This window comes from Bubalus bubalis, chromosome 16 (genome assembly GCF_019923935.1).
Source record: "Bubalus bubalis isolate 160015118507 breed Murrah chromosome 16, NDDB_SH_1, whole genome shotgun sequence".
NCBI classification, from domain to species: domain Eukaryota; kingdom Metazoa; phylum Chordata; class Mammalia; order Artiodactyla; family Bovidae; genus Bubalus; species Bubalus bubalis.
Window position 1 is genome coordinate 42,614,308 of NC_059172.1, and position 26,784 is coordinate 42,641,091.

Sequence of the window (26,784 nt, forward strand, 5' to 3'; positions counted from 1 at the left end):
GATCAGATAAAGTTGAAACCCCTACTACCTAGAGAAGGAAAGCCCTTTTCACACTTTAAAAGAACAAATTTTTATAGTACATGAATTATATCTCAATTTACAAATGAAACAACCCAGTGTATATCAAATGATGAATAAAATGTGGTATATGTGTACAATGTAATACATAGCAATTAAAAAAATATGAGGTACTGATAATGTTATGGATGAAACTTGAAAACGTTATGCTAAGTGAAAGAAGCCAGTTATGAAAGATTACATATTGCATGGCTTCATTCATATGAAAATCCAGAACAGGCACATCCACAGAGATAGAAAGTAGATTTGCTGTGGCCTAGGGCTCAGGGGATGGGGGGAAATGGGCAGTGGCAGCTAATGGGTATGGTGTTTCTTTTCATAGTAATAAAAATGTTTTACAATGGATTGTGGTGAAAGGGAATTTACTAAGCCACCGAAATGTATACTCTGAATGAGTGAACTGTTGTGGCATGTGAATTATATCTCAATAAAACATTTTTAAAAGGCTGCTGCTAAGAGAAACCGGGCAAGGACACATGGAAACTCCATCTCACCAGCGTTTGGTAAATGTCAAAACACTAAAAGCTGACTGTACAAAATGGGCGAAAGAAGACGTGGCGCGCTGACACGCGTCCGAAGGACGCTGGAGCGGCTCTGTTAATACACGCTGATTTCAAAGCAGAGAACATCACCGCAGAGAAAGAAGGTCATTTCACGGTGGTAAAGGGTCAATTAATCAAGAAGACATGAAACCTCAAAGTGTTTATCTACAAGTAAGACAGCTTCAAAATATAAGAATGAAATCTGATAGAAATGCAAGGAGAAATAAATACACAATTATAGTTGGAGATTTCAATATCTCTAAGTAATTAACAAGTGTAAGCAGAAAATCAGCAAGGATATAATAGACTTGAATAACATTAACAACTAACTTGATTGACAGCATGACAGCAAAATAACCACACGTGTCAAGTGAATACATAATATTTATCAAGAAAATCTCTCTGGCAATAAGTTATAACATACTTAAGGGATTCAGATTATACAAACTATATTCTCTGACCAAAATGGAATTAAATTAGAAATCAATAATAGAAAAGTATCTAGAAAACTAAATGACTCACCGATCAAAGAGGAAATAAAAGGGGAAATTAGAAAATACTTTGCACGAAATGAAAACACAACATATCAGAATTTGTGATATGCCACTAAAGCAATAATAGTTTGGGAGGGATTTTATAGCAATAAATGTCTGTATTGGAAAAGAATGGTCTCAAATCAATGACCTTAGCTTGCACTTAGAGAGATTATACGAGAAGCAAATTAAGATCGAAACAAACAGAAGAAGGGAATTAATAAAGATTAAAGCAGTAATCAATGAAACATAAAACAGAAAACCAATAAAGAAAACCAATCAAACCAAAAGCTGATTCTTTGATAAGATTAATAACATTGACAAATCTCTAGTCAGACTGATTAGGAAAAAAAAAGATAAAATTACCACTATCAAGAATAAGTAGCACTGCCCGGATGGGAGGGGAGTTTGGGGTAGAATGGATACATGTATCTGTATGGCTGAACCCCTTCACTGTTCACCTGAAACTATCACATTGTTTGTCAATCAACTATATTGCAATATAAAACAAAAAGTTAAAGAATAAGTAGCATCATTAGAAGTTCTACAGAAATTAAAAGGATAATAAAGAAACACTATGAAGAACTTTATGTTATTGACAACTTAGACAAAATGAACAGATTCCTTGAAAAATACAAAGTACCAAACCTCAATCAAGAGGAAACAGATAGAAGACTTCCCTGCTGGTCCAGTGGATAAGGCTCTGTGCTCCCAGGGCAGAGAACCTGGGTTTGATCCCTGGTCAGGGAACTAGATCCCACATGCTGCAACTAAGACCTGGTCAAACTAAGTAAATAAGCATATATTTTTTTAAAAAAGAGGAAGCAGATAACCTGAATAGGCCCATATCCATCACAGAAATCGAAACTTCAGTAAAAGAATTTTCCAATGAAGAAAACATTCAACACACAGCTCTATCAGGAATTCTACCAAACATTTAAAAAAGAACTAATAACTCTTTTAACACAAACTCTTCCAAATAACCAAAGAGGAGGGAAAAATTTCCAACTCATTCTATGAGGCCAGTGTTATACCGATACACAGATGTAAAAATTCTAAACAAAATTCTAACAAACCAAATTTAGCATGTATTAAAAGAATAATACATGACCCTTGAACAACACAAGTTTGAACTGCACTTACAAGTGGAATTTTTTTTTTACTCAATATGTACTACAGCACCACATGATCCACATGGACTGAATCCAAGGATGCAGAACCTTGAACATAGAGGGTCAATCAAGCAGAGAAAGGGTCATCTTGCAACAAATGTTGTTAGAACAATTGGATCTTTGCTCATATCTAGTACCATATAGAAATATTAACTCAAAAGGAATCACAGACTTAAATGTAAAACCTAATATTATTAGATTTCTAAGAATATTTGCAAATCATATATTTGCTAAGGACTTATATCCAGAATATGTAAAAAATCCTCAAAACTCAAGAATAAGATAACAAACAATCCGGTTCTAAAAGATGGGCAAAATACCTGAACAGATACTTTACCAAAGATAATATATAGAAAGCAAATAAGCACATGAAAAGACCCTCAACATTATTAGTCATTAGGAAAATGTAAATAAAAATCATGATGAGATATCATGAGATATATATTAGAATGACTAAAGTTAAAAGCAATGACATTAGTATGGGAGGAACTGGAATTCTCAATCACTACTGAGAGGACTATAGGATGGTAGCACTCTGGGAAAAAGTTTGATCATTTCTTAAAAAGTTAAACATACACCTGTCATATGATCCAGCCACTCTATTCTTAGGTATTTACCCAAGATAAAATGAAATGTATGTCTATACAAAGATTTGTATACAACTATTTATAGTAGCTTTATTTGTAACAGCTCATATTTAGAAACAACTCAAATGTTCAGCAACAGGTTAAATGTAGGGTGTTGTTTTGTTTTTTGTTTTTACAATGGAACACTACTCAGCAATAAAAAAGAATACATTGCAACAACACAGATGAATTGCACAATAATTTGAGATTCATCTATGCTGAAGACAGACAAAAATATCATATACTGTATAACTACATTTATATATAACTACAGAACACGCTAACTACATGCAAAGTCTGTAGTGATAGAAAGTTGATCAGCAGTTTCCTGGGGGTGGGGATGAAGGTCAGATGAGAAGAGATCACAGTGAAACATGAGGAAACCTTTGGGGCAATGAGTGTGTTCACTGTCCTCACTGTGGTCATGGCTGCACGGCGGGTATATATATCTGTTAAAACTTATCAAATCAAATTGTATAGTTAACTATGTATAGTTTATTATGTGTCAGCCATACCTTAATAAAATCAATTAAAAACCCTAGTAAATGTATAAATAAGTTTTAAATATTTCATTGTATGTAAATTTTACCTCAAAAGAAGAAAATACAAACTATAATTACAATTCTCACTACAAAATGCTAAGCATCTTAAAGTACTGTAATTATATGTTGCCTATTTGCTTTGAAATACATACAAAATAAGGTAGATTGATGGACGGACAGACACGTATAAAGAAAGGACAGAAAAATGTTAGTATTAGACTCTAGATGGTAGTTTTATGGATGTCTACTGTAAATTAAAAATGTTTTCTCTATGTTTGAAAAATTTCATAATAAATATTGAGAAAAAATAGAGTATTAGTCTAGGCATTAGTATCCAACCAGTAGGAGTTCTAGAAAGAAAAACAGGAAAAACTGAGATGATAAAATAAATTAAAAAACCAAAGGACATGGATTTTCAAATTGAAAGCACCATCTCATATCTGGCAAACTGAATGAAAAAAGAACCACATTAAGGTATATAATTATAAACACTTAATCCTTAAAGGAGAATTCTATAAAGGAGCATAAGGAAAAAATCGGGCCACACACAAAGGATTAGAAATCACTATAGCATCAGACTTGGTATGGTGGTGAAATGAAGAGATCTAAATTTTCATATTCCAAGTCAACTGATATAATGTCTAATATTGTAAAATTAAGGAATAGAAGTAAAAGCATGTTATAAACTCTAAGCCAAATACCAAAAAGAAACATCTGAACAAATAAACATGGCAGATCTTGAAGGTAAGGCAAGGGACCTTTGTTTTGTTAGAAACCATGTAACCTTTGTATTTCTGACTTATATACATGTATTACTTTGAAAGGCTTTACATTAGAAAACGCTTTAAAATGTGATTGGCTTCCCAGGTGATGCTAGTGGTAAAGAACCCAACTGTCAGCGTAGGAGACATAAGAGACACGGGTTTGACCCCTGGGTTGGAAGTAGTGCAAAGATTTTCAACTTTGTGGTTGGAAATGAAATACTTAAGGCTTTTTTTTTGGCCACATCACTTGGTTTGTGGGATCTTAGTTCCCTGACCAGGGATTAAACCTGGGGCCCTTGGCAGTGAAAGTGCAGAGTCCTAACCACTGAACTGCTAGGGAATTCCTCCAAATGCTTAAGGTTTTAATCCTTGGTTAATTAGAAAAAAAATAATCACGTTATTGCAAAGTTTTGCTGGGTATTAAAACTGTTGGTGTGGCCTCAATCTGTTATGCAATTTGTGTCATTAGAATATATTTCTATAAAGATACCCATTAGCGGAAATCTAATTTATAAGGGACCATTCCCTTGACTTACACTGCTCAGAGTAGATGATCTATTACTGTTTTTTCTCTTTCTTCACTAGTATGTTCAAAATATCTCCCGGAGCACAAGCAACGTCTCCAAGGCCATGTCCTAAGCAACTGATCTAGAGTGAAAGAGGCAACATTCATAACAGTGCAATGGTGTAACAAGAGGATGGAAGAGGCACTGACAATCCCTGGTTCCAATGCCCAAGCCCCATTGGCCTGGCAGATTTCAGAGATGGAGTGAAAAATACACTGTACTTTTACCCAAACAGCACATTCTAAAGTAATTCATTCTTCTGCTGGTAGAACTGAATATTGTTTCTAACAACAATAATAGCTTTGGTGATACTAATGATTCTTGGATTCCACTTTATCAGAGATGAAAGGAAAACTCTTTCTAGGGCTTGGGGAGTCTTCTCAGTGACTTAAAGCAATCACTAAATAGCAAGTTTTACAGTGCGCTACATAGGTCTAAAGAGATTTGTATTAGTGTAGTATAAAAATATTATGACATTGGATTTGATACTGATTTCTTAGATATGACATTAAAGGCACATGTATCAAAAGAAAAAAGACAAGTTGGACTTTATGAAATTAAAAACTTTGTGCATCAAAAGACACTATCCACAGAGCAAAAAGGCACCCCACACAATGAGAGAAAATGTTTGTAAATTATACATCTGATACAGGACTAACATCCAGAACATATATAGAACTTCTGAAACCCAACAACAACAGAACAACTCAAATAAAAATGAGCAAAGCACTAGAATAGATGTTTCTCCAAAGAAGATATATAAATGGCCAATATGCACATGTAAAGATGTGTGCTAATTAATTATTAAGAAAATGCAAATCAAAAGAGTCAGTCCAACTCTTTGCAACCTCATGGACTATAGCCCACCAGGCTCCTCTGTCCATGGAATTCTCCAGGCAAGAATACTGGAGTGGATAGCCATTCCATCCTCTAGGGGTTCTTCCCGACCCAGGGATCAAACACGAGTTTCCTGCATTGCAGGCAGATTCTTTACCATCTGAACCACCAGGGAAGCTGAGAACAGATGTTTCTCCAAAGAAGATATATAAACGGCCAATTGCACATGTAAAGATGTGTGCTAATTATTAGGGAAATGCAAATCAAAACTGCAATGAGCTACTACCTAACACCCACTAGGATGGCTACTCTCAAAAAAAATCAGAAAGTAACAAGTGCTGGTGAGGATGTAGAGAAAGGGGAAGCCTTATACACTGTTGGTGGGAATGTAAAATGTTATAACTGCCGTGGAGAACAGTATGGTTAATTCTTTCAAAAATTAAAAATAAAATTACCATATTATCCAGCAATTCTAGTTCAAAAAGCTGAAAGCAGTCTTAAAAACATATCTGTGTCGGTATAGTCATAGCAGCAGTATTCACAATAGTAAAAAACGTTCACGTAACCTAAGTGTCCTTTGATGAACAGGTAAGCAAAACCTGGTATATACACATAGTGGAGTATTATTCAGCCTTAAAAAGGAAATTCTACACTATACTATAACATGGATGAAGCTTGAGGACATCATGATAAGTGAAATAAGCCAGTCACAGAGACAAGTACTGTATGATCCCACTTATATGAGGGATGCTTGGAGGGATTGGGGGCAGGAGGAGAAGGGGAAGACAGAGGATGAGATGGCTGGATGGCATCACCGACTCAATGGACATGAGTTTGAGTGAACTCCGGGAGTTGGTGATGGACAGGGAGGCCTGGTGTGCTGTGACTCATGGGGTCGCAAAGAGTTGGACACGACTGAGCGACTGAACTGAACTAGTCAAAATCGTAAAGACTGAAAATGTAATGGTAGTTACAAGAAGATGGGGGAGAAGTCAATGGGAAATTATTATTTAATAGGTATAGAGTTTCAGTTTTACAAGATAAAAAGAGTTATGGGGATAGCTGAGGTGACAGTTGCACAGCAATGTGAATGTATTTTATACACTGAACTGTACATTTAAACGCAGTAAAGATGGCAAATTTTATGGTATGTGTGTTTTACCACAATAAAAAAAGAAAAAAATTGGCTCACAACCATGAAAGGTAGTTGTCATTCACCACAGCTTTAGTAATCCAGAAGGTATACTATGCAACCAAAACTAAAATTATGGTATACCATCTGTGCTAATTTCATTTCAATTTATCCCCAAGGAGGTAGGAAGATTCAGTATGTTAAACACTTAGCATAGTACCTGGCACTTAATATGTATTAGAAAATAGAAGCAGCAGCCAGGGCTCAAGGATTTAGCAAAGCAGTTGCACAGCTGAACAAGGTGAGAGTGCTACTGCCAAGAGCCTGGGCGGGAAGTCATGGCCATCTCGGGAAATACAAGCACCTGCCTGGGCAGAGGGACAGTAAGCAGGTGTAGGGGCCTGCAGAGGCAGCGGGACAGGCCACATGGCTAGAAAGCCGGCAGCGGTCACCTGGCTCTAGATGTCCTGCATGTAACAGTTCACTATTACACCAGGACAAAAAAGACAAAGATCTATTTCCTGGAAAAGCATGTTCCTTCCCTTATGTGATTAAACTTTACAACTGAAATGCTCTGATTCAATTTGGGTAATGTTATCGTTATCTTAAGAGACTGTTCCAATGACAAAGAATCTAGAGGGAAAACAATTAGCATTAGCAAGGCTTGATTTCAAGTGATTTTTAACTTGAATTTTATCACTTACAAAAAAATCTTAAGAAAAATGAACTTCTTCCTTATACTATTTTCTACTTTTTAAAAGATGAAAGCAGGAATCACAGTACTATCAGATTACAATTTTGAGGCACATCTTTTCCTTCCTTAGTTTCCATCTATTCAACTTTTCCAGACACATACTGACACACACAATTAAATTATTTTGTTAGAAATATGAAAAGCAAAGTGAGTCTTGAAAGCATCCTTACAAACAACAAAACCAATATCTGGGGGCCTAAATTTCAGAATTTTATTGAAATTTTGACTCAAAAACTTAAGACTCTTGTCAATGACCAAATAAAGACTCTAATTATAGGTTGCATCCATGGTCTAGTCAATTGTGGGTGAAGTAACTGCAACTGTTTTCTAAGGGTTTTATTTTGAAACTGTGGTCTTCAGAGAATGAGTGATGGACAGCCACTATGATTCACTAAGTTGGTGCCCACGCAAATTGGAGGCCACAGAGCAGTAAATGCTAGGGCTGAGCCTTGAAGTGTTTCTGACTGATACAATATTCTCAGATGAGTCACCTAAGCTCCCAGTTTAAGTTCATTACAAAGATAACACCTTCTTGATTGGATGTGTTTCTGCCTATTTTTGAAAAGAAAAAACATTATTATTAGATGACTCTATATAGTGGGGAAAAACATTTCTTGAAAAGAAAAATATGTCATTATTTTTTTAAGAGGACAGATCTTCTTCAACTTTAGTCCTATTGACTTTTATTTATGAAAGATTCATTAAAACTGGGCCTCTAAAATGATGAATAACCTGTTGGATCTACTTAGCCATTTCCAAGGAAGAAGAATTCTCTACTGACTCATATAGGTCAGGCCAAAGTTATCAAAGTGTTTGTACTAGTTAGTCCATAACTATACCCAGAATTCTAAAGTACAAGTGAATAGCAGTAATTATCTGCCTAAAAATAGCTAAGACCAGCCCAGGACTTAGAATCAATAGCTGTAAAGTCATACTAAACTGTTCAAGGACTGGAGACAGTTTTCAAGCTTCAAGGTCATTTCCCAGTTTTGATACTTTTAGGAACACCACAAATCCACCTCTGCACCCCCAATTCCCAGCTTCTATGTCCATTATTAATGCCTAGAATTTTACTATTCATGTGTCATTCTTACAGTTGAAGGGCTAGTTCCTTCTAAAAGGCAAATATCCCTGCAGGTTTGGGGATACTTTTACCCAGCTGCCTACCAGTGAGTATGAATAAGGCTTTGAGATTAAGTTTCCTTAGCAGGGTAGAAAAAGCAGTCATGAGGGAACTTGAAATTTGAAGCAAGAGAGAATAGGAGGGCCAATGAAGCTGGAAAAAGGCATGGAACAAGACTGGGGAAACCAATTATCTCCCCAATTTGCCTGGTAAATTCTCTCTGGGAGGTCCATCTGGGTTCCTGGAATATGCAGAGAAAGGTTTCTAATTCATGGGGAGGTAGGAGTTCAAGTTCAACATATAAGTGGCAGTAGATTTTTATGCCTATCATCAAACACTTGCAGAAGTGGGCACATCTGCTGGTGCGAGAGCACAAATGTGAAAGCACACAGGCACATACAAACACACAATATGTGTTAAATTGCCTTTTTTTTTTTTTTTTTTTGAAGTATAGACTCCTTAAGTTGAAAGAAACCTCAGAGATAGTTTAATTTTTTCATTGACATATGGGGATGCTAACAGATACAGAAGTAAAGAGACGTGATCAAGGCCACATGGCTATTTAGAGCAATACTAAAACCAGAGAAGGAGGTTTCGTAAGATACTAAATAATTTGGCCACATCCTCTCTTTCTGGACTTCCTGAATACCATTCACTTTTGTAGATGTCATCCTACAAGTGAAGGAGCTGAATGCTCTGTGTGCTGAACATATTCTTTGCTTTCTCACTGCTATGACATTGGTTAAGTTATTTGAATCTTCCACCTGGAATCTGTTCTTCCAATCACTAATGATTAAAATTCTCTTCATTCTACAAAGGCCTATAAAGCCTCTTTCAAATAGACTTTCCTGGTTACTATCTCTCAATTTTCCATCTGTTAGGACTAATTGTGCCCACCTAAAATTTATATGTTAAAGCCCTAATTCCCCAGTGTGACTGTATTTGAAGGAAATAAACAAGGTTAGGGCTTCCTTTGTGGCTCAGCTGGTAAAGAATCCACCTGCAATGCGGGAGACCTGGGTACAATCCCTGGGTTGGGAAGATCCCCTGGAGAAGGGAAAGGCTACCCACTCCTGCCAGGAAAAGTATCAATAACCTCAGATATGAGGGTGGAGATGACACCACCCTCATGGCAGAAAGTGAAGAGGAACTTTGATGAAAGTGAAAGAGGAGAGTGAAAACCTGGCTTAAAACTCAACATTCAAAAAACAAAGATCATGGCATCCAGTCCCATCACTTCATGGCAAATAGATGGGGAAACAGTGGCTGACTTTATTTTCCTGGGCTCCAAAATCACTGCAGATGGTGGCTGCAGCCATGAAATTAAAAGACACTTACTCCCTGGAAGGAAAGTTATGACCAACCTAGACAGCATATTTAAAAGCAGAGACATTACTTTGCCAACAAAGGTCTGTCTAGTCAAAGCTATGGTTTTTCTAGTAGTCATTTATGGATGTGCCTATAATAAACAGCTAATTTATGAGTTGGACTCATAAGGAAAGCTGAGCACCGAAGAATTGATGCTTTTGAACTGTGGTGTTGGAGAAGACTCTTGAGAGTCCCTTGGACTGCAAGGAGATCCAACCAGTCCATCCTAAAGGAGATCAGTCCTGAATATTCACTGGAAGGACTGATGCTGAAGCCGAAGCTCCAATACTCTGGCCACCTGATGCAAAGGACTGACTCATCAGAAAAGACCCTGATTATGGGAAAGATTGAAGGCAGGAGGAGAAGGGGACGACAGAGGATGAGATGGTTGGATGGCATCACTGACTCAACGGACATGAGTTTGAGCAAGCTCCAGGAGTTGGTGATGGACAGGGAATCCTGGCGTTGGTGATGGACAGGGAATCCAGGATCTATAATACTGGAATTATGGGGTCGCAAAGAGTCAGACACGACTGAGCAACTGAACTGAATCAAAGTTAAACGAGGTTTTAAGTTATGGTGGGGCCCTAATGTGATAGAATTAGTGCCCTTATAAGAAGAGATACCAGAGAGTTCTTGTTCTTTCCCTGCCCTTGACCCCCGATGAAGTAAGGCCCTGAGGACAGAGCAAGAGGTGGCTTCAAGACAGAAAGAGAGTCCTTAACCAGAAACCAAATTAGCCAGAACCCTGATCTTGGATTGCCAGCTTCCAAAATTGTGAGAAAATAAAATTCTGTTGTTTAAACCACCCATTCTATGGTATTTTATTATGGCAGTCTGAGCAGACTAAGACACTATCTTACATAGAATCTGTTTATAATTTTCTAACAATTGTTTCATTCTATTTTTTACATCTAGGACTACTTTTGTTCAAGAATGTGTTAAAATGCCACATTAAAACTCCTCTCAAGAAAAAAAAAAAAACCTCCTCTCAGAATTATATGAGAACAACTACTGACAGATTTTAGTTGCCAATGTGGTAAAATGTAATAGCAATAAAGAGTACTAGTATTTGTATTATGATCATTTTTTTTTAAAGAGACTTTTAGGAACACCACAAAAGCCACCTCTGCAGCCCCAATTCCCAGCCTCTATGTCTGCTTATTAATACCAAGAATTTTACTATTCATACAGAGGGTTTTTAAAAACAGTAATACCTTACTGTTTATAAGAAATTGTATTATGTGAAATGAGTTCCTATACTGTTCCTATCTTTACATAATCATTAAGAGATGATAATAGATATTAATTAAAAGGTCAACTTTTTTTTAGGTTTTGAAAACTAAGTATTAAACTATTAATTAAACAAATAAACTTTTTTTTTTGTACATACAGTCTCTCTCTTAAAGCCTTTGATGGCAGAGACCATCTCTAGCACACACTGGAATCAACTCAAATACCCAGTTAAAGTATCTTGAATATGGGTATTGGGGATATACAGAATGTTTGCCGAATTCTAAAAAAGTTAATTACGTGTTTTCAAGAGGTTTGCTTCTAACATTACCATTTTCATTCTAAGTTTATTAGCTGAAATGTCACCCAAGAGTATAACAAAACTAATTTCTCAGTCATTCCAGCTGGTTTTCCGACTTCTTCCTGGTAATCCCCTGCCATAAGTACTGAAGCACTCCCATGACTGAGGGTTCCCCCTGCTTTCATTTCCCCAGTACTTAATCTCCCTCTGAAAGTGGTCTCTATCTTTATGCCTCTCTCATCACTGAAAAATCTATCAGTGACAAATAGGGACAACTGCAAAGCTGCAGAAATTAAAAACAGACCTCATGAGTTAGGTACAAAATGTTTCCCTTTGGACTTAAAGGGAATTTGCTGAGTCACTGAGTTAAGTATTTATAGCACCACATAATTACTTTTCTGCTGTAATAACTTCTGTAACTCAGCAGCTCCTGCACAAGTCTCTATCAAATCTATGATTACTCAAAAATGCTAACAATGCTGACTAATAAGAAGGAAACAGTGCTACCTAAGCAAAATTAAACTAGAAAAATAATCTATGTATAAAGTGCTCTTTAGGGACAGGTTGCTAATAAAATCTTTGCTTTCATTATCCACAAAGAGAGTCATAAGTTTTGTATACATTCTTTTCTGAAGCCAAAAGTTTTCTAATTCCTATCCTTAGGCCTTTTCCTTATTGCACTCAAGAATTCACAAACAGAAGAAGCTAAAGCTACAGATTGTAAAGCCAGCCTCCTATTAGCTGCATCTGGCTGCAGATGTTTTACTTTCCATTTTTTTTGGCGGTCAAGGACTTTGAAAAAATTAAGCCAACACTTAAAAATGAAAGGATTCTACAGAAAAGCTAAATTTCTACATTCTCTTGAAAAACTGAAAGTCACAGTAAAGATATTCCTGCATTCCTGCATGGTGACAGCTCTGAGCTGACTGAGGAGGGGCTGCCCTCTGCAGAGAGCTCTCTCCTTTTGGCGGGCTTAACTCATTTGCCTCATTTTTGTTTGTTTGGCCTCCAGAGGCATTTGGTTTGTCACCTTTGCTAAAAGCAAACCATGTTATAGATAAATTTCTATCCACTTAGTGGATCTCTCCCTAAGTGCTCTCATTGACACTTGGCTATTATACTAGCCTCTTTTTATTTTATTTTATTTTATTTTTAAACTTTACATAATTGTATTAGTTTTGTCAAACATCAAAATGAATCCGCCACAGGTATACATGTGTTCCCCATCCTGAACCCTCCTCCCTCCTCCCTCCCCATACCATCCCTCTGGGTCGTCCCAATGCACCAGCCCCAAGCATCCAGTATCGTGCATCGAACCTGGACTGGCAACTCGTTTCATACATGATATTTTACATGTTTCAATGCCATTCTCCCAAATCTTCCCACCCTCTCCCTCTCCCACAAAGTCCATATACTAGCCTCTTAAGTGACTTTTGTTCCTCAACCTCTCAATTCTTCTCCACATCTTCTACACTGCTGTTAGGTTTCTGAAACACAAGCAGGTAACTTCCTTGTTCCAAAGTATGCTATTGCATGTTCTCAGTGACTAAAGAATAACATTAATCTAAACTCCTTAACGTGAAATCTGAGACAATTCTCTGATTAGATTCGAAATTACCTTTCCCATCATATTTTCTAAGTAGATTGACACGATCCAAAAAGGAAGTGTCAAGTGGCCTGCTATGAAGTTCTGCTGTTTTCAACACTTTTATCAATGGCTTAAGTAACAAGACCCTGGAGAAGGAAATGGCAATCCACTCCAGTACTCTTGCCTGGAAAATTCCACGGACAGAGGAGCCTGGCAGGCTACAGTCCATGGGGTCGCAAGGAGTCAGCCACGACTAAGCGACTGAGCACATAAATAACAAAAGTATGATTTTCAGATTTAAGGAGAAGGAGGAATAGGAAATACTGATAATTTATTTACATCTCTCCTGTGAGACGTATGCCTTTATCTTTTTACTGCCTTTGACAAGTGCTCACCCGCAGAAAACAAAAACATCTGGGGTCGATAGTATTCTAAGATACACAAATGTCAATCATAAAGATATAGAGCTCCTTTGCCTTTTACAGCATAGTGAGCATTCCTATGGACATAGAATCTCATTTTTTCAAGACCAAGAAGAAAAGCAGGATACAAATAAATTGAGGCAGTGGTTACACAAAATAAGATTTGCATTTGGATAGAAGGCTCTCTGCACAGTCTGGGTACCTAAGAATACATTATACTATAACCACAAACATTTTTCAGAGTACCAAAGATATGTTTAGCACTCTGCAGGGGGCTTGGTTGGTAATTCTAAAATGTACTGTCACACAAGGTTTTAAAACACTGGGATGAAGCCCTATGAAACAGCCTCGAGTCATGCATATAATTCTTTGCAATTATATGCATCTCCCTGGAGGAGGAAATGGCTACCCACTCTAGTATTCCTGCCTGGGAAATCCCATGGACAGAGAAGCCTGGCAGGCTACAGTCCGTGGGGCCGCAGAGAGTCAGACCTGACTGAGCAGAGTCATGTTAGGAAGAACACGTGACTGCCGACTGTGGCACAGCATCCCACTAGAGAAAGAATATGCTGTAAAAATGTTAATTTTGTTCATTCCAAAAAAGGTGATACAGTCCAGATAACTTTTTCTTTTTTTACTCAATCTTCCAGATTCAAATTCCACTCCTGGTGGACCAATTTCTCACGATAACACTTTGGCATGGGGCATGCCCAGATGTCAGCTGCAATGCACTTCCCAGAAGTCATGTCAGCTTCAGTTAACTGTCTTGAACGGAAAAGATCACAGATTTCAGTTTTGGCCAAGTACAGTCTGCAGCTCCAACCCTCAACCCGCAATTAAACAAATGAATTTGTTTTGTAAGAAGAACAATAAAGCAAAATGTGTTTTTTACCCAGAGCTTTTCTTATAACACCGCAGGTCTTTATAACATAATGGTTAAGTCATCAAACATGCAATCGGGAAGTGAATTACTTAGTAAATAGACAAAAATTCTGGCTCAATACAAACGTTTCCTTAACTTGAGAGGTACTAAAAATGCAAACGGAGGCCAGAGAACATTTCAGAAAAAGCATTCTAAGGCTTGCTTGAGGGAAGAAAAACCCCTCTTCATTACTTGTTAGCTTCTGAGAATTATGAATTAGTACCTTCATTGTTATTCTATGGAAAATTTCCTACAAGATTCATAGGTAGCAGGATGAAGCCAGTACAATTTTGATTGTAACCACAAGGAAGAAAAAAATTATTAATGGTGACACTTTATCCTGAATCACAGAAGGTACACAATTGCACAATTTCAGCAGACATTTGTATTATGTGAAGTAATTTAGCATGGGACCATTGAAAAGCACTTCCAAATATGGTATTTTATTTTTATGAAACTTCTAATACAGTTCTTGCAAATACCTTCTCTTGTACTAATCAGTATTTCTTTTAAGCCATATTCCACTGCAAACTTAATAAAAACTATAATTCATATTGGTCCCCTCACCCAAACACCTATGATAGCTCCTTACTGATCATATCTGGATGTCAAAACTTGATACTAAAAAGCTACATAATGATGATGATCATGATAATAATAGCTAACACTCACATATCACTTACTATGTACCAGTAATTTTGTTATCTATTTTCTGTGTAAAAATAACAGCCCCAAAGATAGTGGCTTAAAAACAACTATTCCATTATTTCTCAGTACTTTATAGATTGACTAATGTTTAGAAGAATGGGTTCTGGACTCAAAATTGTTGTTGTTCAGTTGCTCAGTTGTGTCCAACTCTTTGTGATCCCATGGTCTGCAGCATGCCAGGCCTCCCTGTCCTTTACCATCTCCTGGAGTTCGCGCAAACTCATGTCCAGTGAGTTGGTGATGCCATTCAACCATCTCATCCTCTGTTATCTCCTTCTCCTCCTGCCTTCAATGTTTCCCAGCATCAGGGTCTTGTCAAATGAGTCAGCTCTTTGCATCAGGTGGCCAAAATATTGGAGCTTCAGCATCAGTCCTTCCAGTAAATATTCAGGGTTGATTGACTAGTTTGATTTCCTTGCAGCCCAAGGGACTCTCGAGTCTTCTCCAACACCATAATTCAAAGGCATCGATTCTTCGGTGCTCAGCCTTTTTTACTGTCCAGCTCTCACATCTGTACATGACAACTGGAAAACACATAGCTTTGACTATACGGACCTTTGTAGGCAAAGTAATGTCTCTGCTTTTTAATACGTTGTGTAGGTTTGTCACTGCTTTTCTTCCAAGGAGCAAGCATCTTTTAATTTCATGGCTGCAGTCACCATCTGCAGTGATTTTGGAGCCCAAGAAAATAAAGTCTGTCACTGTTTCCATTGTTTCCCTGTCTATTTGCCATGAAGTGATGGGACCAGATGCCATGATTTTAGTTTCTGAATGTTGAGTTTTAAGCCAGCTTTTTCACTCTCCTCTTTCACCTGCATCAAAAGGCTCTTTAATTCCTCTTTGCTATCTACATAAGAGTGGTGTCATCTGCATATCTGAGGTTATTGATATTTCTCCCCGCTAACTCAGAATATCTGAGTTTAAATAATTTTGAGTAAATTACTTATTTTTTCTGTGCTTTATTTTCCTCATCTGATAAATCAACAAGTAAGTAGGGTTTTAAATCTCATAGTCTTTCAAGGTTAGGATGTTGAGAATTGAAATAAATGGCATGGTATATGGAAGATGCTTAAAACAGTATCTGGTACCCAGGAAATATTCAAACAATATTAGCTATTACTACTGCATAAGCTCTTTTTTTTCCCCAGCTCAATAATAATATATCACAAGCTCCTCAAAGACAGAGGGCAGATCTTCTATGTTGAGGCTCCTTACTTAGCCTACCAAAGGATTCTGATCATGAAGAAAGAGCTGAATAAATACTTTGTGATTTGATTCAGTAGGTGCAATGAATTAAAATAGGTGTTCTTCATTTTTCATTAATTTTTTCTTAGAATTTTAAACATACAGATCTGAAAAAAGGCTTTGAAGCTATTTTTTGGACCCTAAAATCTCAGATTTTTTCCCTTGGCATGGAGGAATAATGTCTTTACAACCACTGTCTACTTGTAAAGTATGTTATTAAGTTATATTAGACATCACCAGTATTTTCACTGGAGTTAATGACAGATTCTCAGGGTTTTAGGACCTTTAAAGACCTCTCAGTTCAACTGTGGAACTGTTAAGACACCCGCGTGTCCAGGTTTCAGCTCCAGAGATTTTGGTTTCAACTTTGATAGGAGGTTTGTTTATTGTCTTTAAAAGCACTCCCGGTGATTCTAATGTGCAGCAGGGTTGACAGTCGTAGATCCAGGAAAAAGGATTAGAGCTCATTTAGAGAAATAAATGCTTGGGACTCAGGGGACTTGGGCTCTTATACTAAATGCTGATTAATCAATTCAACAAAATTTTGGTGAAATGTTCTGGACTATTTAAAGATAGGGATGGGTTTCAAACCCTTTTAAAAGATGAACTTTTAGCTTTCCTTCAAAGGAAATCTTAATTGTAATTCAATGTACACAAAAGAAACAAAAGGGAAGTGGGTAGGGGTTAGGTATTTCTGCTATATTGCCTTAGCCTTCTCACTGCTCTTATAAGTAGAAAGCTAACTCTCTAATCCCATTAGCATTTTCATCTTATAGCTTTTGTGGCACACTTGTTCCTTATCCCAAGATTGTAGATCTCACTTTTCCTGGAGTAGAACTGAAATGAGGACAAGTGTTTGTTGCAGAGCTTTAGGTTTGCGAAATACACATGCTCTTAAGAATCCTGGCCTAGAGAGTCCCAAGGCCTATGAGAGGCACTTCCGCCTGTGTTCAGTTCCCGACTTTCCTCTTAGGCTCTCCCATGTGTTCTTTTGAGGTAAATTAATTAACCACTGTGCTCCAATTATTTTTGGTAATAGTAAAAGAAAACCTAACAAAATAAGTTATGTATTCAATCATGTAAACATATTTCAAACATTTCACGGAAATACCCTGAGGTGGTCAATATATAAAACAGAGCTTTTGAGACCTAGATATTGAAATACTGTAATTACTTCCTGTTACTATACATGCTTCAGCAATACGTGAACCGTGAACTTCCAGATGTTCAAGCTGGTTTTAGAAAAGGCAGAGGAACCAGAGATCAAATTGCCAACATCCGCTGGATCATCGAAAAAGCAAGAGAGCTCCAGAAAAACATCTATTTCTGCTTTATTGACAAGCCAAAGCCTTTGACTGTGTGGATCACAATAAACTGTGGAAAATTCTTCAAGAGATGGAAATACCAGACCACCTGACCTGCCTCTTGAGAAACCTATATGCAGGTCAGGAAGCAACAGTTAGAATTGGACATAGAACAACAGATTGGTTCCAAATAGGAAAAGGAGTACGTCAAGGCTGTGTATTGTCACCCTACTTATTTAACTTATATGCAGAGTACATCATGAGAAACGCTGGGCTGGAAGAAGCACAAGCTAGAATCAAGATTGCCGGGAGAAATATCAATAACCTCAGATATGCAGATGACACCACCCTTATGGCAGAAAGTGAAGAGGAACTAAAAAGTGCCTTGATGAAGGTGAAAGAGGAGAGTGAAAGAGTTGGCTTAAAGCTCCGTACTCAGAAAACTAAGATCATGGCATTTGGTCCCATCACTTCATGGGAAATAGACGGGGAAACAGTGGATACAGTGTCAGACTTTATTTTTCTGGGCTCCAAAATCACTGCAGATGGTGATTGCAGCCATGAAATTAAAAGATGCTTACTCCTTGGAAGGAAAGTTATGACCAACCTAGACAGCATATTCAAAAGCAGAGACATTACTTTGCCAACAAAGGTCCGTCTAGTCAAGGCTATGGTTTTTCCAGTAGTCACATATGGATGTGAGAGTTGGACTGTGAAGAAGGCTGAGTGCCGAAGAATTGATGCTTTTGAACTGTGGTGTTGGAGAAGACTCTTGAGAGTCCCTTGGGCTGCAAGGAGATCCAACCAGTCCATTCTGAAGGAGATCAGCCCTGGGATTTCTTTGGAAGGAATGATGCTAAAGCTGAAACTCCAGTACTTTGGCCACCTCATGCGAAGAGTTGACTCACTGGAAAAGCCTCTGATGCTGGGAGGGATTCGGGGCAGGAGAAGGGGATGACAGAGGATGAGATGGCTGGATGGCATCACTGACTCGATGGATGTGTCTGAGTGAACTCTGGGAGTTGGTGATGAACAGAGAGGCCTGGAGTGTTGCAATTCATGGGGTCACAAAGAGTCAGACACGACTGAGTGACTGAACTGAACTGAACTATACATGATGTCAACACTCCAAAGTAGTTCATGCACTTTTAACTGCATTATTTTAAAAAGTGAAATATTCTTTAAATGATATAAAATCGATATAATGTTTTCTTCCAGTCCTCATGCTGCTCATGAATATCCTGTCTAGTTCAGGCCTATATTAAGTCACAATTATGTCCTTACACTCCCTTCCCATTCCCAGCTCCTCCCCACCAAGTTCATTGAGCCTGGATAGCACACTTCTCAATTTGGGGGATATAAACATTTTTTAAAAATGTAATAATTTATTTATTTTGGCTGTGCTGGGTCTTTATTGCTGCACAGGCTTTCTCTAGTTGCGCCAAGCAGGGGCTACTCTCTAGCTGTTTCTCATTGTAGTGGCTTCTCTTGCTGCGGAGCACAGGCTCTAGGATACCTAGGTTTCAACAGCTGTGGCACATGGGCTCAGCAGGCTTCAGCAGTTGTGGCACATGGGCTTAGTTGCCCTGAGGCATGTGGGATATTGCTGGATCAGGGATTGTTTGATCCATGTCTCTTGCATTGGCAGGCAGATTCTTTACCACTGAACCACCATGGAAGCCTGGATATAAACCTTTTATACTGTATTCTATACATGGTAATAACAGAGTAAGAAGAGATATAATTTTGGGAGAAGTCCATTTCCTCTAGGGGATGAAAACTTTCAAACAAATTTTTAGGTTTTAATTATGTTAAAACTTCTACTTTTAAATCTGTGTGTCAGGAATTCTTTGCCTGCCCTTGAATCCTGCAACAGGAGCTAGGGTATCAGGTATACTAAGGCTCAGACAGAACCAGACTTAGACTCTGCTGCCGTGTTGCATCTTCCAGTATGACTTTCAGCAGATGGGACACCTCCTCCCTTCAAATGTACTTGGAGGGGCCAACAGAATATATCAAATTCCATGCTACAGAGTAGAATAAGTTAGAGTGTAGTTTCAGTTCAGTTCACTTCAGTCGTGTTCAACTCTTTGCGACCCCATGAATCGCAGCACCCAGGCCTCCCTGTCCATCACCAACTCCTGGAGTTCACTCAGACTCATGTCCATCGAGTTGGTGATGCCATCCAGCCATCTCATCCTCTGTCGTCACCTTCTCCTCTTGCCCCCACTCCCTCCCAGAATTAGGGTCTTTTCCAATGAGTCAACTCTTCGCATGAGGTGGCCAAAGTACTGGAGTTTCAGCTTTAGCATCATTCCTTCCAAAGAAATCCCAGGGCTGATCTCCTTTAGAATGGACTGGTTGGATCTCCTCGAAGTCCAAAGGACTCTCAAGAGTATTCTCCAACACCACAGTTCAAAACCATCAATTCTTCGGTGCTCAGCTTTCTTCACAGTCCAACTCTCACATCCATACATGACCATTGGAAAAACCATAGCCTTGACGAGAAGGACCTTTGTTGGCAAAGTAATGTCTCTGCTTTTGAATATGCTATCTAGGTTGGTCATAACTTTCCTTCCAAGGAGTAAGCGTCTTTTAATTTCATGGCTGCTATCACCATCTGCGGTAATTTTGGAGCCCCCCAAAAATAAAGTCTGACACTGTTTCCACTGTTTCCACATCTATTGCCCATGAAGTGATGGGATCAGATGCCATGATCTTAGTTTTTTGAATGTTGAGCTTTAAGCCAACTCTTTCACTCTCCTCTTTCACCTTCATCAAGAGGCTTTTTAGTTCCTCTTTACTTTCTGCCATAAGGGTGGTGTCATCTGCATTTCTGAGGTTATTGATATTTCTCCTGGCAATCTTGATTCCAGGTTGTGCCTCTTCCAGCCCAGCGTTTCGCATGTATTCTGCATATAAGTTAAATAAGCAGGGTGACAATATGCAGCCTTGACGTACTCCTTTTCCTATTTGGAACCAGTCTGTTGTTCCATGTCCAGTTCTAACTGTTGCTTCCTGACCTGCATATAGGTTTCTCAAGAGGCAGGTCAGGTGGTCTGGTATTCCCATCTCTTGAAGAATTTTCCACAGTTTATTGTGATCCACACAGTCAAAGGCTTTGGCATTGTCAATAAAGCAGAAATAGATGTTTTTCTGGAACTCTCTTGCTTTTTCGATGATCCAGCGGATGTTGGCAATTTGATCTCTGGTTCCTCTGCCTTTCCTAAAACCAGCTTGAACATCTGGAAGTTCACGGTTCATGTATTGCTGAAGCCTGGCTTGGAGAATTTTGAGCATTACTTTACTAGCGTGTGAGATGAGTGCAACTGTGTGGTAGTTTGAGCATTCTTTGGCATTGCCTTTCTTTGGGATTGGAATGAAAACTGACCTTTTCCAGTCCTGTGGCCACTGCTGAGTTTTCCAAATGTGCTGGCATATTGAGTGCAGCATTTTCACAGCATCATCTTTCAGGATTTGAAATAGCTCCACTGGAATTCCATCACCTCCACTAGCTTTGTTCATAGTGATGCTTCCTAAGGTGCACTTGACTTCACATTTCAGGATGTCTGGCTCTAGGTGAATGATCACACCATCGTGATTAACTGGGTCGAGAAGCTCTTTATTGTACAGTTTCCCTGTGTATTCTTGCCACCTCTTCTTAATATCTTCTGCCTCTGTTAGGTCCATACCATTTCTGTCCTTTATCGAGGCCATCTTTGCATGAAATGTTCCCTTGGTATCTCTAATTTTCTTGAAGAGATCTCTAGTCTTTCCCATTCTGTTGTTTTCCTCTAATTCTTTGCATTGATTGCTGAGGAAGGCTTTCTTATCTCTCCTTGCTATTCTTTGGAACTCTGCATTCAGATGCTTATATCTTTCCTTTTCTCCTTTGCTTTCACTTCTCTTCTTTTCACCGCTATTTGTAAGGCCTCCCCGGACAGCCATTTTGCTTTTTTGCATTTCTTTTCCATGGGGATGGTCTTGATCCCTCTCTCCTGTACAATGTCACAAACCTCCGTCATAGTTCATCAGGCACTCTATCAGCTCTAGTCCCTTAAATCTATTTCTCACTTCCACTGTATAATCATAAGGGATTTGATTTAGGTCATACCTGAATGGTCTAGCGGTTTTCCCTACTTTCTTCAATTTAAGTCTGAATTTTGCAATAAGGAGTTCATGATCTGAACCACAGTCAGCTCCCGATCTTGTTTTTGCTGACTGTATAGAGCTTCTCCATCTTTGGCTGCAAAGAATACAATCAATCTGACTTCGCTGTTGACCATCTGGTGATGTCCATGTGTAGAGTCTTCTCTTGTGTTGTTGGAAGAGGGTGTTTGCTATGACCAGTGCGTTCTCTTGACAGGACTCTATTAGCCTTTGCCCTGCTTCATTCCATACATCAAGGCCAAATTTGCATGTTATTCCAGGTGCTTCTTGACTTCCTACTTTTGCATTCCAGTCCCCTATAATGAAAAGGACATCTTTTTTGGGTGGTAGTTCTAAAAGGTCTTGTAGGTCTTCATAGAACCTTTGAGCTTGTTCAGCGTTATCGGTTGGGGCATAGGCTTAGATTATTGTGATATTGAATGGTTTACCTTGGAAACGAACAGAGATCATTCTGTTGTTTTTGAGATTGCATCCAAGTACTGCATTTCGGACTCTTTTGTTGACCATGATGGCTACTCCATTTCTTCTGAGGGATTCCTGCCCACAGTAGTAGACATAATGGTCATCTACGTTAAATTCACCCATTCCAGTCCATTTTAGTTTGCTGATTCCTAGAATGTTGACGTTCACTCTTGTCATCTCCTGTTTGACCATTTCCAATTTGCCTTGATTCATGGACCTAACATTCCAGGTTCCTATGCAATATTGCTCTTTACAGCATCGGACCTTGCTTCTATCACCAGTCACATCCACAACTGGGTATTGTTTTTGGCTCCATCACTTCATTCTTTCTGGAGTTATTAGATTAGCTTCAGTTTAGCTTCAGCTCACAATTACATTTCTACTCTCACACAGGTTTTGTTTTGTTTTTAAATAATGATTAGTTGATTTTTAAAGGCACTGAAAGACTGGTCAAATTAGCAACTTCCTTTAACTTCTATTCAAAAGCAGGAATTTTGCAAGTTCTCTTGATCTCCTATACATGACTCTCTTGTTCTGCTTCATTCTTTGGTTTTTCTTCCTTTCTCATTCCATAGAAATTTCCCTCAAGTTTCTGACTTGTATTATTTTCTCTTCCCTCCCAATAGAATTTGGTAATCATCTCTCTTTAGTAGCCTCTCAAATTTATACCTTCAGTCAAACCTTTCTTTCAGGTTAAAATTTGCATTTCTCATTGTTATCTACACAGATCCACATAGAGGTTCTATAGTAAAGGCTACAAACTAGCATCTTGCAGTTACTTTATTTTGGATTTTATTATTAATAATTAGGAAATTATTTTTTTTTAATCTGCAGCAAATGGACAGATCTAAAGATTATCATACTAAGTGGAAGTGAGTCAGAAAGACAAAAAGCATATAATATCACTTATATATGGAGTTTAAAATAGACACAAATGAGCATATCTACAAGACAGACTCACACAGAGAACAGACTTCAGGTTGGTAAGGGGAAGGTGGGGTGGCGGAGGGGAAGAGTGAGTGAGTGGGATTAGCAGACGCAAGCTCAGATGGATGAACAAGGCCCTACTATATAGAGCTTATTGTTCAGTTGCTAAGTCGTGTGTGACTCTTTGCCACCCATGGACTGTAGCCTGCCATGCTCCTCTGTCCGTGGGATTTCCCGGGCAAGAATACTGACTGCTGCTGCTGCTAAGCTGCTTCAGTTGTGTCCAATTCTTAGCGACCCCATGGACTGCAGCCTACCAGGCTCCTCCATTCATGGGATTTCCCAGGTAAGAGTACTGGAGTGGGGTGCCATTTCCTTCTCCAGTGGATCTTCCCGACCTAAGCACTTGAACCTTTGTCTCCTGCATTAGCAAAGTAGATCCTTTACCACTGAGCCACCAGGGAAGGCAGAATGTATAGTACAGGGAACTATATACAGTATGATATGATAAACTGTAATGGAAAAGAGTATGAAAAAGAATATATATATATGTGTATGTATATAAAACTGAGTCACTTTGCTGTATAGCAGAATTAACACAATGTTGTAAATCAACTATACGTCAATAAAATTAAAACAACCAAACAAACCTCCCCAATGCCCCCCAACCTTGATTTCTGTCTTACTTTGAAAAGTGCAAGACCCAGCAACGCTGTGCCCATATTTCTACCTGACAACAAGACTGGAACTAAACAGAAGATGTTGTCTTAACATGGAACAAGCATTCTGCAGTTCTGCACATTTCCATTTCAATCATTTACATTACCAGTCTGATTTCTTTAAACATATGAGTTTGCAATCTTGCCAGAAAGGACAGGAAGAATAGATAGCAGGCCTGACTAAAACTTCTGGATTCCTTCCACTCCAACGTGTCAATGTTTAGTGACAGTCTACCCCTAAATCCATATATTTGCCATGATATCATTAGAGAGTTGGTCAGATATTTTGTATGTTTTCAGTTCAAATAATCAGCACGTGACCTTTCAGTAGGGAGTGTACAGCCTGATAGGTAGAGTGGTGTGTATACTGTATGTGTGTACTGGGGGGAGAGTTGTTTTTATGGGGCCCTGGAGGGTTATCACCAAGTTCTCTTAATCCAAGAGCAATACACAGACCACATCTTCTATTCTTCTACAATTCCCCTCTTCCTCATATCATTTGTCTATTAATGCTTTCAAAACTCAGCACAACTTTGGCACAGAGCTTTCTATGCTAAGAAAATGCAATAAATACATCTTTAGTATTCTGAAAATAAAACCAACCAACCAACACTCAGCAAAAACCCAGTAAAAATTATTGGACAGTTAGTTTGAGTGCTGATTCTTATGTTAGACAATCAATGTGTCTACCTATAGGACTCCTGACTGGCTTTCACAGCATTTGTTCCTCTCATTTGGCAGAACTGAGCTAAGCTTGACACAAAGAAAAGGAGGAGGAAAAAGGCATAATAAAAAATCAGCAGTAGTCATTAACATTTACTGAAGGCCTATCACGTGCTGGGCAGTAAAACACTTTATATATCCTACTGCAGCCATGAAATGAAAAGACGCTTACTCCTTGGAAGTAAAGTTATGACCAACCTAGATAGCATATTCAAAAGCAGAGACATTGCTTTGCCAACAAAGGTCAGTCTAGTCAAGGCTATGGTTTTTCCTGTGGTCATGTATGGATGTGAGAGTTGGACTGTGAAGAAGGCTGAGCGCCGAAGAATTGATGCTTTTGAACTGCGGTGTTGGAGAAGACTCTTGAGAGTCCCTTGGACTGCAAGGAGATCCAACCAGTCCATTCTAAAGGAGATCAGCCCTGGGTGTTCATTGGAAGGAATGATGCTAAAGCTGAAACTCCAGTACTTTGGCCACCTCATGCGAAGAGTTGACTCATTGGAAAACACTCTGATGCTGGGAGGGATTGGGGGCAGGAGGAAAAGGGGACGACAGAGGATGAGATGGCTGGATGGCATCACCGACTTGATGGACGTGAGTTTGAGTGAACTCCGGGAGATGGTGATGGACAGGGAGGCCTGGCGTGCTGTGATTCATGGGGTCCCAGAGAATCGGACACGACTGAGCAACCGAACTGAACTGACAGCATTTAATGCTCATAATAACCCTATAAGGTAGATATTATTATCATCCTTATTATGGTTAACAACCATAGAGAGAAGTAAAATAACATGCCTAAGCTCACACAGGTCTTAAGTCCCAGTCAATCTGACTCCGGGGAAGGCAATGGCAACCCACTCCAGTACTCTTGCCTGGAAAATCCCATGGGCAGAGAAGCCTGGTGGGCTGCAGTTCATGAGGTCACTAAGAGTCGGACATGATTGAGAGACTTCACTTTCACTTTTCACTTTCATGCATTGGAGAAGGAAATGGCAACCCACTCTGGTGTTGGGTTGAATCCCAGGGACGGGGGAGCCTGGTGGGCTGCCATCTATGGGGTCACACAGAGTCGGCCATGACTGAAGCGACTTAGCAGCAGCAGCAATCTGACTCCAGGGTCCACTCACTAGATAGCGGTAAGCTTTGTGAAGGTGAAAGGAAGTTGTATTTTGGAAGCTGTGTCCTATGTGATGGTTAAAGGGACAGATTCTGGAGTTAGATAAAACTAGAGTATTAAGTCTAGTTATTACTCATTTTGGAAAACAACTCTGGGATTTGCTGATCCCCTGTACTGTATTTTTGTTTTTCCTTTTCATTAATTTCCTTCATTTATTAAGAACTGATTGTGTACCAGGCACAATTTAGGAGATGGGGACAGACCAGTGAAGCAGTGAAAATTTCTGCTTTCCTGGAGCCTAGTAGAAAGACCGAGAAAATAAATAATAAAAATACGTGATGTGCACATACCCACTAAAGAGCAGACAAGAGGAAGCAAGAGTGCTCGAGAGGGATAGGTAAAATTTTAAATAGGGTTATCAGGATAGGCCTCACTGAGAAGATGACATTTAAGTAAAAACAGGGAACTGAGGGACAAAACCACAGAGTTAATTTAAGAAAGTGCCTCTGAGTATGATAAGAAGCAGTTGGGGAAGGGGGTTATTAGCAGAGGGATGACACACTTGCTGTACATTTTAAAATGGTAATGTTGGCAGCTGTGTTGACAACAGAATGTAGGGGGCAAAGGTGAAAGCAGGGAAACAAAAAAGAGGGTAATATCCAGGCAAGAGACTGCCATGGCTTCTCAGAGAACCTGTATGTCTATAGATTTCAGTCTCCCCACCCAATGCCAAAGGTTCTAGGTTCAGGGTATAACTAGATGCTTTCAGGTTAGCTGCAGCTTTACCCAGCAACAGTGTATCACCTTAGATTCCTGCTTCCTTTTCATTTTCACCCTTGAAGATTCTCCTTACTTTCCTGTGCTGAGTTATGCATTAAATAAGATATTTTACATTATCCTACATGT

At 38.8% G+C, this 26,784-nt stretch overlaps 1 protein-coding gene across 4 annotated transcripts in view; it reads right to left on the reverse strand.

The window, feature by feature from the left end:
- SBF2 (SET binding factor 2) overlaps positions 1 to 26,784 on the reverse strand; it is a 509,682-nt gene that overhangs the window by 92,033 nt on the left and 390,865 nt on the right. The gene's annotated exons all lie outside the window — the stretch shown is intronic.